Source organism: Ammospiza nelsoni, chromosome 5 (genome assembly GCF_027579445.1).
Source record: "Ammospiza nelsoni isolate bAmmNel1 chromosome 5, bAmmNel1.pri, whole genome shotgun sequence".
Classification (NCBI taxonomy): domain Eukaryota; kingdom Metazoa; phylum Chordata; class Aves; order Passeriformes; family Passerellidae; genus Ammospiza; species Ammospiza nelsoni.
The window spans coordinates 18,214,973-18,227,848 of record NC_080637.1 but is presented as its reverse complement, the minus strand read 5'-3'; the positions used below and the strand labels follow the sequence as shown (position 1 = coordinate 18,227,848).

At 34.3% G+C, this 12,876-nt stretch overlaps 1 long non-coding RNA gene across 1 annotated transcript; it reads left to right on the top strand.

Moving 5' to 3' along the window:
• Window positions 1-5,999: 5,999 nt before the first annotated feature.
• Window positions 6,000-12,658, top strand: LOC132073979 (uncharacterized). Its single transcript, XR_009418554.1, has 3 exons — window positions 6,000-6,380; window positions 9,659-9,820; window positions 11,911-12,658. It is a non-coding gene; the product is annotated as an uncharacterized LOC132073979 (long non-coding RNA).
• Window positions 12,659-12,876: the final 218 nt, after the last annotated feature.

Sequence of the window (12,876 nt, the reverse complement as noted above, 5' to 3'; positions counted from 1 at the left end):
AGTCACCACCCTGAAAGGGTTTAACATGATCATGATGTAACAAAAAATGTAAGGTCTTTCTGCTGTGTGCAACCCAGATCCAGTTAACATGTACAGTATTTTTTCACAGCAATATATTTTCCTGTCTGGAATAGAGAGAGCTCACCATCCCTGGATGTGGCACTTAGGGCTATGGTCTAGTTGACATGGTGGTGCTTGGTCGTAGATTGGACCTCATGATGTCAGAGGTAACAGACGGCGTTTGGTCAAAGATTCGGTTGTATGGTGTAGCTGTAATTGATTCTGCAACCTTCTCTGCTTTGACAGTATCTAGAACCCAATTCGAGATATCAGCTGACTTCAATGAATACTATTAACTGATAATTTAATTCAATCATATTTTGAAAAGAATAATAAAATGTACTTAACATACATTTTCTACACACTTAGCAGGATTATTATCAAAAGATATTTCTCCACAGGATAATTGCAATAATTTTGTCTTTTTAAATAAAAAACCTGTTATTTTTGATTGTTTATTCAGTTTTATTTTCTTCCCTGATGAATTTTTGATTTTTTTTCTAATTGATTTTATTTTTTCATTTCATCAGTAACTGCCACTGAAATTTTCTAAGCACATAAAAAAGAAGATAACAATTATTAAATGTACACTAATTCTTCAATGGCTGTTTAATATTATAGATCCATTTAACTTTATTGTAAACTGTCTAGGCTCGCTAATGATTACATGAAGCAAGTGCCATGAAAGCCTCAGTCTATTTATGAATCCATCTGGCAATCAGAACATTCAGATAAGCAAGAAAAAAACAATAAGCAAATATCTCTCAAAAATTACTTCCTTTCTTCCTTCTCCTATGATCTCTTTTTTTTTTTCCTTCCTAGAGAAATGACACTGTCTCCATACACATCCTGCAGACAATAGGCATTTGACATCTTCACACCTTAAAGTCTAATTAGCTTTGGATTATTACAATCCATGCATAATAGATAAAATATTCTAAATATGCAAACTAAAACACATTAATTACAATGGCTGTAATGAATGAAGACAAATGATAAGAAAAAGAGAAACAGAACCTCATTGACAACAAGCTAGTTCCTTGGGAAAATTAGTGATTCAAGAAGAAATCAAATAATGCACTTGAATTCTTATCCACTGAGCACAATTATGCATTCTATTTTCTTTGCCAGAAGACTGCATATAACTGACTCTCCAAGATTCCTCTGAAGACTAGCACAACAAAGCACAGACAAATAGAGCATTTTAGCAAAGTCCATACTGTCAACCTCAGTGTAAGCTGAGAAAAAAACCAAACCAAAACAAAACAAGCACAAGGAAAAATTTATCATCATTCTTACTAATGAGAAAGTAAATAAGAATGTATCCTTTACAGGTATAGAGAAGACCATGCAGTGTAAATTGTTGAAGGTTTGGAGGAAAAATAGAAGCTTGAATAATCCCACTCTTAGCACATTTTTATTCAGACTGGGTAGAAAATCACCACCACTACACAAAGACAGGTTTTGCAGTAGATCAATGGCTTATGCTCAATTGTTAACTCTTTCAGGAGAAAAACCCTGCTTTGTAGGAATAAGAGAACAATAGATTTAGTGTCTACAAGGCAGTGATTAAGGACTGAAAACATACATCAGTGAGTGTGGGAGAACATATTCAACTCATTTAAATGGTGCTAGGCTTCAATGCAGATTTAATACAGTACAAATAAAAATTTTGCATTTCTGTCTTTTGCCTTGTTTTTTTAGGTTTTCAAATTTTTCCTGTAAAAAGACTGTATTGAGATACATTCTTAGAAGAGGAGGTTGGAAAAGTCTCTATTCTTTGGCTTAATTTCATGTCTCAGAACTCTCCTTCAGCTAGAAATCCTGAACTCAGATGTGACTGAGGAATGCACTGTTACCATGCTGGCACATAAATATTTGGCAGCAGCACACAACGAAGGAATCCATTTTTATATCAGCAATCCATTTTTATATCAGATGGCAGAATGCGCCAATCACATGGTCCTACTGCATCAGACATTTCAGAGAAGAACTGACACTCTGAGGTTTAATCTTTAAAAATCTCCTTAAAGTTAAGAGCAGTTTTCCACTGTTCACTTGCAGTAAAGGAATGTATATAAACTGTACACATTAAATCACTTTAGAGAAAGAAAATATAGGCTGAATACTCTAGCAAAATCTTTAAAAGGAGAAGAAAATCTTGTTAACTCTACAATAGAGGGAATTATTAATCAAAAAAGGGGGAAATCAGTCAAAAAAATGGAATTCAACCACAAAAAATGACTTATATGTTGTTTATGTAATAAGATAGCACAAACTCTAGATTTTTGCAAAGGAGTAGAAATGAAGATGTGTATAATAAATTAACATCCAGTTTTTTAGTTTTGTTTTTTTGGTTTTTTCTGAAAAATTTAGATCTGGACTAATAATAATTATACTGTTAAGATTTCAATTATACTAACATTAATTTCTTGATTTTACACCTCTATCTAAAGAGCTTTTTATACATAATCTTTGCTTTACATGCCTATTTAGATACTTCTGCCTGTCCATATGCTATGCTTTCTTTTTGCCCATAAACAAGATTTTGACAATAAAAAATACACAAGTTCATTTGCAATTAGATATTGCTGAAGTATAAGTAAAAATTTGTGCCAGCTGGAGACAGCAGTTGCTTTGATTTTTAATAGTGTCTGGTAGCAAAGAACTTTATATTTGCTCCAGTTTTGTAATCTGTGTAGTCCATATTTGGTTTATAACCAAGTAACTATGATGTGGATATTGAGGAATACTTTTAATTATTTTTTCTTGCTGTAATATTGAAGAATTGTGAGCATGGGCTTGGGATCCATCAAATACATACATTGCAAAGACATATCAAAATTATTCTTTCCCAAGAGAATTCACAAAACAAATCAGGGGATGGATTCAGGGAAGCAGGAAATCAAGAGAATACCAGGCTAAAAATGGCAGTACTGGTTAGTAAGAAAATACCTTGCTGGGGATGCTTAAAAGGATATCTAACTGATACATGAGGAGAGTGATATTTGGTATGGTATGCTGGATAGCTGCCTTAGAAACGCAATGTATTCTTAGTGTTAGCGGAAGAAGTTCCTTGATTCCAAATACAAACTGTTTGAGAGCCTAGATGCTTCTCTGTGCAAGACTACCTGCCAAAACTCTCTGTTAGTAAGGTCACAAAAAAAAGTAAAATTTAGACCAAATTGCAGGAAAGAAAGATCCAATTTGAAAATGACACCTGCTTATTGAATGCACTGTTAGATAGCTCAGTGCTTTTTTCACCCTAAGAGAAAGGATGGAGAAATTATTTCTAAACATATTGGGCTTTGGTTGCATCTGAGTGTTTGCATTCTTTTTCTTACACATAGATTTATCACAGAGTGACAAATTTTTTTTTGTTGCAGCATGAAAGGAGTGAGATGATGTCAAATGTCAAAATGTCAAGAACATTTGAATGTTTTTTCCAATGTTACCAAGTCCTTGTTTTGTTTGCCATATTTAAGATGCATCTGATACATCTTGCAATTAAATGGCTGAAAATCATAAATGTCTTGACTTTTGCTTCTTTCATAAAGAGCAATGTGGACATAAAGAATTAGAGAGCAAATATTCTCTCAACAATTTCTCTGTCAAGCATGATCCCAAAGGGTACATAAGCACTTTAAACTCCTTAGAACCTATAATCTGTAAATTTAGAATAGGTTAAGCATTATGGATTTTTTAAATTCTAAAGTGGAAGGTATAAAATGTCAGAGAAGGTCCTTCTTGGTTCATATATCTGTAAAAGTTAAAAGATCGATTCACAATTCAGACAATGTTACAATAGATTCATATGAAATCTAGAAAATCTCTATCTAGAATTTTTATTTCCCTAGCCAAAAGAGTACCTAACACAGTACTGATGTTTCTGGTGTAAAACATCCTATCTATTCCCTCTTCAGGCTAACACCTGAATAAAAACATCCAGTTAGACGTTAAGGATTCTAGTTTATATTAAGGTTCATTCTAAATAATGTAGGAGGTAATTTCTTTCCTTTTAAAAATATTGAACATCTCTCACAGTAGTTGTATATCATCAAAAATACAAACATTTTAACAATTCAGTACATTTTTTGAAAAGGAGACTCTTATAGGAGATGGATACACACTGGAGAATTCATTTCTGGAAAAGCAAAAGTGAGCAGAACACTGTCCGATTGGAAAAGGGTGAAATACATTGGGTGTCATTTTTCTGCTTTCAGACAAGTGCATACAACTCCAGAACTGATCCATTCATTCAGATGCAAAATACTAAATACTATAAAATATATATAGAAGATATAAATATGCTATTTTAAGAGACTAGAAAAGACGAATGAAAGCTAGGATAGCGCAGGACAGAGGACACTACTGTATGCTTCCTGAGCACAATACCAGGAACATGTAAGTCTTAAACTGACAAAATTCTTCCTAAAAATGGTTTCCACATTTTCCTTCATATGATTTTCTTTTTTTTTTTTTTTCCCTAACTTTGTACTTCTGGAAAGTATAGATGTACCTAGCATTGAAAAATGGTTGAAGAGTAAAGATTTGTTAATTTTTAAATGTAAGCTCTATCTTTTGGTTGAGTTTGTTTTGTCTTCTTTCTGTTGATTATACAGGAAAAAAATCTACTCTATGTACTTAAAATTGCTGTCATGAAAAGTATTTCTCAGCTCCTCCCACAGTACTTTACAATGGAAAGACAATTCAGTGAATGGTGGAAATGAAGCAATTTTTTTGCAAAAGCTTTAGAGCTCATCTACCAAATAGTCTCTATCACGAACATTTCCAAACATCTATTGAGACATGAGGGACAAACTAAACAGAAAGAAAGGCCAAGAGACCTGAAAGAATCAAAGTACCACAAAGAGAATTATAAAAATCCATAGAACATCATTTGTTTTAGTGTTCTAAAAGTACATTCAAGACACTTGGAAGTGAGATAAAAAAAGGTTTGTAGAGGGAAATTTACAGAATTAAAATAACAACACTTGACAATTTCTTCTCTGGACATAAGAATTAAACCTGAAATATTTAATCAGAAATAGAAAGCAGAAAATGCAAAAGAAAGCAGAACTTCTGAAAGTCAATAAGAGAACAGATATACCAATAACTTGGTGGGCAGAATGTGATAAATATAGCAGAGAAAAAAGGAAAAGATAAAAAAGACAGCAATGTGCCTTCAGGTAGATCAAGAACTAATACATTTTTTCATTTAGTGAAAGAATTAGTTACTATTCCATTAAAATTCCTAAAGTATATGAACCTAAATCACACTCCCAAGAACTTCATGAACCAATGAAAGGTGGGCCAGGATTCCACAGAGAACACTCTGTAACAAATAATTTCTTTAATTCTAGATTTGTCTGACAGATCTGCATCTACTGATACTTTACTCTCATCCAACAAAAACTTGCTACATTTCACCTTAAAACCTTTACTTGTAGAGAAACCAGTAACAAAAAACATCTTAGGGCTATTCCTGAATTTTCCATCATTGAGAGAAACAAGTATACAGACATTTACCAAGCTTCTGTTTCAAAAGCAAGCAGCAGGTTACTAGTAAAACACAATGTATTCAACTAGTCCTAAGCAATATTAAAAGGCCTCTTATAGTACCAAGTGGGCAAGTCAAGAGGAAATGGGAATAAAACCCTGACAATAAAAGGTGGTTTTGTTGCTTTATTTACTTTTTTTCATAGAATTCATCACCATTCAATGGAACTTAGATAAGCACTGCCAGCTGGATGCTAATTACATTCAGCTGAACCTAATTATTCAAAACTCCTTAATAAGCGAGGACACAATTGCTGTTAAGGACAGTTAAATGGATTGAGCTGAAAAGTGGATAAGAGATTTAAAATCTGTATAGGTGTTAACCTACAGGCGTGATGCTTTGTTGCTATTCTTTCTCCTTCTCTTCGTGTTGTTGAAACCATGTTATGCTTATTAATTTCACAAAGAAATAATAGTCATAAGATTTCCTTTACAGACTCAGATTTAGCTAGTAATTTAACTTGTGATGTGAAATAAGCATGTTAAAAGCACCCTCTTACAGCAGTTCTGTGCCTCCCTCCAGCCAAGGTGCTGGGGCACAGCCTGGGGACCAAGGGTTTCATCCCAGGTTCAGGGGTGTGTCTGTCACTTTCCTGTGGACAGGTTCAACCAGAAGTGAAGCTGAGGATGTATCCCAGAGATGTAGACACACATGGACACAGAGTGAGTAAGGTGGGAAGTGACCACAGTGGTGTCATCTGCTCCAACCTCTCTGCTCAGTGGGGGAATGAAGAAGTACATTTGAGCCTAGAAAAAAGAGGGTGAGTAGAAAAAAAGATTATTTTAACTTTTTAATTTGTTTCTTACTAGTGAAATCTATTTTACCTGGCAATAAACTAAATTTCCTGAGTTCAGTTTGCATTACCTGTGAAGATATTTGATAATTAAATTCTTTGTCCTTTCCTTTTCCCATGAGCTTTTTCTGTTGTATTTTCTACCTCTATCTTATTGAGGAAAAAGGGTAAGGGAATGGGTGGGTGTGCATATGGCAGCCAGACAAGGTAACCCACCACAGTCATTAGGACACTCTGGGCCTGGAGCAGAGTATAAAGCCCTGCAGATCTGGCATGTTCTCTTAGCTGAGATTTGTGCAGGAGGCTCAATTAGGTCACTCACTTCAGTCCTTTCAACTTGGATTACTCCATAATTCTATGGTAATCCAGATGCTTTTTGTTCCAAACAAGCATCTAGTCAGGAAACTTTTAAGAATAAAAGCAGAATTTACCAAGAGTTACAGGAATGTTCTGAAATTATTCAGTAATCTAAAAAATTTGACTAGTGATAAAATTTTGTAAGAGAAACGTTTACAGCTTTAACTTTAGTTAAAATCTGAGCTACAAGTTGTTGATATAATACTCTAAAATAGTGCTGAAAATAGATTTGTAGTAGGACCCTGTGACTGGAGCGGCTCATCATGTCAGCCTACCAATTTTATGAGTAGGATAGGTATAATCTGAAAAGAACACAAAGACAATTATACACCCAAGTGTGAGACAAGCCACAGAAAATCTGCACACCCTCTAACAAAAGTAAGTTCTTTAATGTCACTTGAAATCTGCCAGGATGTTTGTAGATGAAGACTGACAGAGTTTCTAAAGTCCTTTTGTGAAAGATAGTTGCTGTAACAAGGAGAAAGAAACTTTAAAAACATCACAGCAAGTCCAGGATTTTGCTTGCCCAGTATATGAGAAAAATGCTTCTTGATTACAGATCTGATGATCTGGGAAGATTTTGTGAGTTAACCCTCTACACAAGCACAGCCTCTCACAATTTTTAAGCAATCACATATGACTATTTTCAGTGACCCTTCCCAACTAGTGTGTGATAGCTCTGCTGTATCATGTTTTCAAGCCTTCTTCCCATCAGCTGTGCTGTGTGCTCTGTACTGCTTCATCTCATAACATACTAATGTTCCTACCTTCCTTGATGCCAAGCAGTATAAGGCTGCATTTTTAGAATCATCTAAGAAAAGCATTGCTTTTCAGGACTTTAGTTTCAGGATAGAGGTATGTTTCAAGTACTATTACAAGCTCCAAGAAAGGTAATCTGATGGCTGATAGTATCCAGGCCCCATAATGCTTTTTCATGTCTGGAAACCAGAGCTCATTCAAAATTGGAATGCTGACTTTACAGTTCAGCAAAAAAGGATATGCAAATTCTGGTAATAGTTGCAGTAGAGATCTGACACATTCTCCTAGCCTGTTAAAATCTTTTGGAATGGAAGGGGAAGGCAAAATCAATGCAGGCTGCACAAAGAACAGAAGATTTATCTTAAATTGTTCTGAAAACAAGAAAATAAAGTATTAGCAGCAGTAGTCATCTATGAGACATTTATTATTAAAAATGCATAGAAGATAAAAAGGTAATTGTAGTATTAATTCAGTTATATGATTTTACAGGTTTAAAGTATTTTATGGAGACTCTTTATTAAAAGTAGAGTTAAGCCTGCACTGAGACTTGTCTGAGTTGCCAGCAATGCAAGGAGCTGCCTTCAGCAGCAGCCAGATTTGTTTGGACCACATCGCCTTTTTACAGAGCTAAAGAAAGTGAGGAGCAACTTGACTTGAGGAAACAGAGCCAGGCCTAGGAAAATCAGCCTTAATTACATTTAAAATATTTTACTTCATTACCATAAGCTCTGGATATGTTCAGTAATGCTAACACTCAGCCAGAGGCTGAGTACTTGAGGAAGGGCGGAGGAGCTGCTTTGCTGTTACCTTGAAGATCTGTCTTGATCATAGCAGACAAGAGCTGTATGTGGTCCATCATATTCTCTCCTTGGATAGATTATGAACGTCCACACTATTTTCTTCCTACGAAAAATTAAGAAATTAGGGTGCATAAACATAAGATGATAAGTTGTGGAATATTTCTATCAGATATATTCATTCAGAACTCATCAAAGTAATATTTCGAACACAAAATGGCAGGGAAAATAAATACAGTCTCCTTTGAAAGAATTTTTACACTCGTAATGTTGAAGTCTTATAAAATAAAAGATATTTTTCTTACCCTCCCTCCCTTCTTAACATTAAAAAAAGTTAAAATTTCCTTTCTTCATTCACTAGTATCCTTGAAAATATGCAAACAAAATGCATGGGCCTTTCTATCTGAGAGTCATTCTGTTATCAATCAGCTGTTTCAGTGTTGTTCAGCGTGGCGGGTAATAACTGTCCATATATGTGGAGTCAGTAAATAAAGGAATGAAATACTAAACTGCTTATAAATATGTAAATTTTCTCAAAAGTTTAAAAAAAAATTGGCACCAATGATTTTTCAGTATAATGTTTCTGTTATTGCCCCTGCAGTTTAAAAGTACTAGTATTCATCAAGGATGTGAAATGGTAATAATAGTTTGTTAAATCTGTAAAATTGCCTGCTGCTGAAGTTAGGCATTTGAAATTTTGCATACAGAAAACAAATGGTAGAATATTTAAAGCTTTCCAGAGTCACCAAAACTAAAAAAAATATGTCTTAAAAAATAAGTGGGAAATTTTATATTAAAAAGTAAAATCCAGAAGATTTTTGAACAGCGGTAAGTAGAGAGCAAAATGCTGATTCTCTGTGTAATGCTGATTCTCTATCTCACCATGACATTTTTCTTTCAGTCACTGAAGGGAATCCTTCCAGCTCCCATGGTTTTGTCCTTGTATTTTTGGATTTACTGTGGAGGGATCATCTGCATGACTGACAAAAAACCAGTGTTTTTTGTCAGAGATATCTAATTGTCAACTATTTTTCATATTAATAATTTTAACATAAATCTGTGCTAAAAGGTTGATGATTTATACTTTGGACTCCAGGTAGGAAAAGAGAATCTCTCTTAGTTTACTGAAGTTTTGTGATAGTTCACTGAGAGGTTCCCAATAGAAAGTGAAATTGAATAAACAATCAGGTGCATGGCACTTCTTTCTCCCAAGCATACCTCCACATTACCACACTAAGCTACTCTTTGTGCAATAGGCAAAGATGTTTTTATGAATATTGCCAATCTATGTTTCAGAAAATAAAGGATTTGGCATTCTTTTTCCACCTTCAGATCTAGAGAAAGTTTCCATGCAGGAAGGAAGGAAGGAAGACACGTGCTGGTGAGCTGTTTCCTGTTCATCTTCCGTTCTATTTTCAGAGAAGCCCTTAATACTGACCATCTCAAAGGAAACAGCTAAAAAGATAGGAAAACCAACAACATGGCAATAAGAAGGTAAAAGTTCTGTTATCCAGATCTGAATTTTACACTGCCTCTTCTTTACTACTTTCCTTTAAAAATGCTTCAGTCACTCTACTCTCACAGCCAGAAACATGGTGACTAAGCATCATAGCTGAGTGATTGCATAGAAACAAAGATTTTAATAATGGATTGACTAGTTAGCTAGTTCTTAACTATTAGCATTCGAATACTAAGTCTTCATCTCCACTAGATCTGTTAAAAAAAAAAGAGCTTTACAAAACCACTAGCTTGAAAATACATTATTTTAAACAGATTTTTAATCTGTTAAGCAGTGAAAATAAAGAGAAAAAGCAAAGGCAGGAGAGATTCAGGCTAGTTGTTACAGTGCATGTTCTACGAAACACTGCATGGGGTGACTCTACAGAAAGCAGGTTCCCATGGGGTTTGCTAGATCAATTTTTTTGGAGCAGAAAACCTCTGCCTTCCCAATTCAACTTTTCCAAGCTGCTCCAAATCTGATTCCTCCTTAAAGCTTCCCTTTTCATCATGTCTTTCTGTTATACATTGCTGGCTTCATGAGCGTGCAAATGGCAGTCCTTGCATGTATAGCACAGTGGGTTTCAGCGAAATACGAGCAACAGTGCCTGTATTCTCTGTAGTCTCATTGTGTCTCCTTTGCCAGTGAAATAAAAGAAATCTGGAGTTAAACCAGAGGCTATTTTCATTTTGAACTATTTTGGTAGACAGTATTTTTTCAAAAAGTATTTAGTATTCTGCAGTCATACTAACACCTCTGAAAAACACAACAGTACTTCAAGTAACCTCCAGGCTAAATAAATTTAGTCAAGGTCACGGCCTTTAATGAGATCCCTGGATATCCTACAAAGGTTATTGAGTATATTGAAATATATGCCTTACCTAAAATCATAAATACTTCACTATAATGTAGAATCTATTTTCTTAAACTGCAAGGAAGGAGATTAAGATCACCTTAAAGTTTCTCTGGTGCAGCACTCAATTTTTTAGATTATATCATATTTTCTATGAGATTAAAGATCAAAAAACAAAGACATGCATCTGGGTATACAGGTAACATTTTTTTATGAAAAGGCAATGCCTGAGGTGAGAAAATAAATCTCTACAGTAATCCATGAATTTTAACCTTATTATTATCAATAATAATACTATTAATATTAACATTTTCATAAATATTTAAAAAGAAGAAAACAAGCTATAAAGCAAAATAATTTTCAGTAAGACATTAAAATATTTATAATGCATCATGAAATGCAGCAGATTTTCATGGCTTATACTTCATAATTTTTTTTGAGTTCTCGAAATGTGGAAGTATTAATTACAATGAATGTTTGAAATGAAATGAAATGTCTGAAAACTGAAATTCCATCTTGACAGTTAAGTGTTTTCTGGAAATGCTATTTATGTTGCCAACACTCCTGAAGTCTCAGGGAAACTTCTAATTTCATTTCTAGCTGTCAGATAGTAAGAAGACAATAAATTTACAATTCTAAGAATTGATTTTTGTAAATTAATGTTTCCTGTCTTAACAAAAATCAAAAGTTCTGAATATCAGTCAGTACTAAATAAATGATCAAATGAGAATTAGATTAATGAATATGTAGAACTTACTCATTAATAATGCCAAAAATAATAAGTGGTCACAGTTAAACTCTGAAGAAACGATATTGAATGAAAAGCTTCAGTGCTTGATGTCCCAGGCAGACTTTACTTTTTCTACTGGAAAAATATTTTTTTCTCATTTTACTTTGGTTTCATTTTGTGGGATCCTTTGTGCCTGAATTTTCTTGCAGTGGCCAAGGGCTTGGAGTCTGGAGCTATCTGGGCACGTCTGGATTGCTGCTCTAGACCGTGCCTGTCACTGCTGGGCTTTGGTGGGGAGAAAAGGCAAACCCATTCTGGTTTGTCTTGGCGGTCACATGGAGCTGGGCTGGGATGGTGACCTCCTCTTTGTGTGTAAATCACCCTCTCTTTTGTATACTTTGGTCACTAATACTCTTTCTGTTGCTGCTTGTTTCTTCTCTCATTGCTGTTATCAAGGAAATTTTTCTTAACTATAGACTCTGCTTTTTTCTTGCTCTCGCCAGAGGAGGAAGGAGGAGGGAAGCGGCTGAGTGGGATTTAATTTCCAGCCGAGTTTAAACCACAACACTGGTATTTGATTTTTTTTTTTCTACTATTAGTAGTAATCCAAATGTGGCTTGTTAAACATATACTATAAAATGTTAAATTCCACTTTATTTTCAAATGCCCGGAACAGAATATTTTAGCTCATAACTTTAAAACATTCAAGGCTGCCAAAATTTCTGCTACCAGCATATACAGGACAAATTATCATCATTGTCACTTCTTCCTCCAGGGATGCTGAATATATCCAAAAAATCAAATTTCTGAACATTATGATTTTCACTAAGATGCGTCATAAAAATGAACAGAGGATATGCATCACAGTGGTAGCTTCCTTTATTTTATCAAGTTATAAAGTGGTATTTAAAATAATACCCATATTCCTAAGTTTTGTAAATTACAGAATTACAAATGGTCACCATCCTGTTATTTATTGTATGTTCTTTCCGTATAGTCTGCCAACTAATTTTAAGATTTTTCAGTAGTTTTTCTGGCTGAGAAGGCAATGATAATTTCCTCTTCTGTGATAAAGGTAACTAAAATTGAGAAAAAGGCAAATAAATACTCTTACATGATCCAGGAAAATGGAAATTTTGTTCATGTCTACTTCTGCAGGCAAGAGGTATTGGAGATGTGTGCTTTAAAAGCCCCAGAAGAATTATACTGCTTTATTTTTGTCTTTTCATTTTTTGAACTTTTGCTGTATCACACAGGAAGAATAGTGGAAAATGTGCAAATGGGAGGTGTGTATTAGGGTGATGTGGGTGGGGGATTTTTAACGTGTATTCAAATTTTAAAAATGATGTTCAATTTAACATTGTTATTTAAACCTGTTTTTAAAAAAAGCAAATCAAAACCCCACAATGAAACAAAAAACCCCTTAGGATTTCTTATTTGATCAGAAAAATCAAGAATCAAAGTTCTTC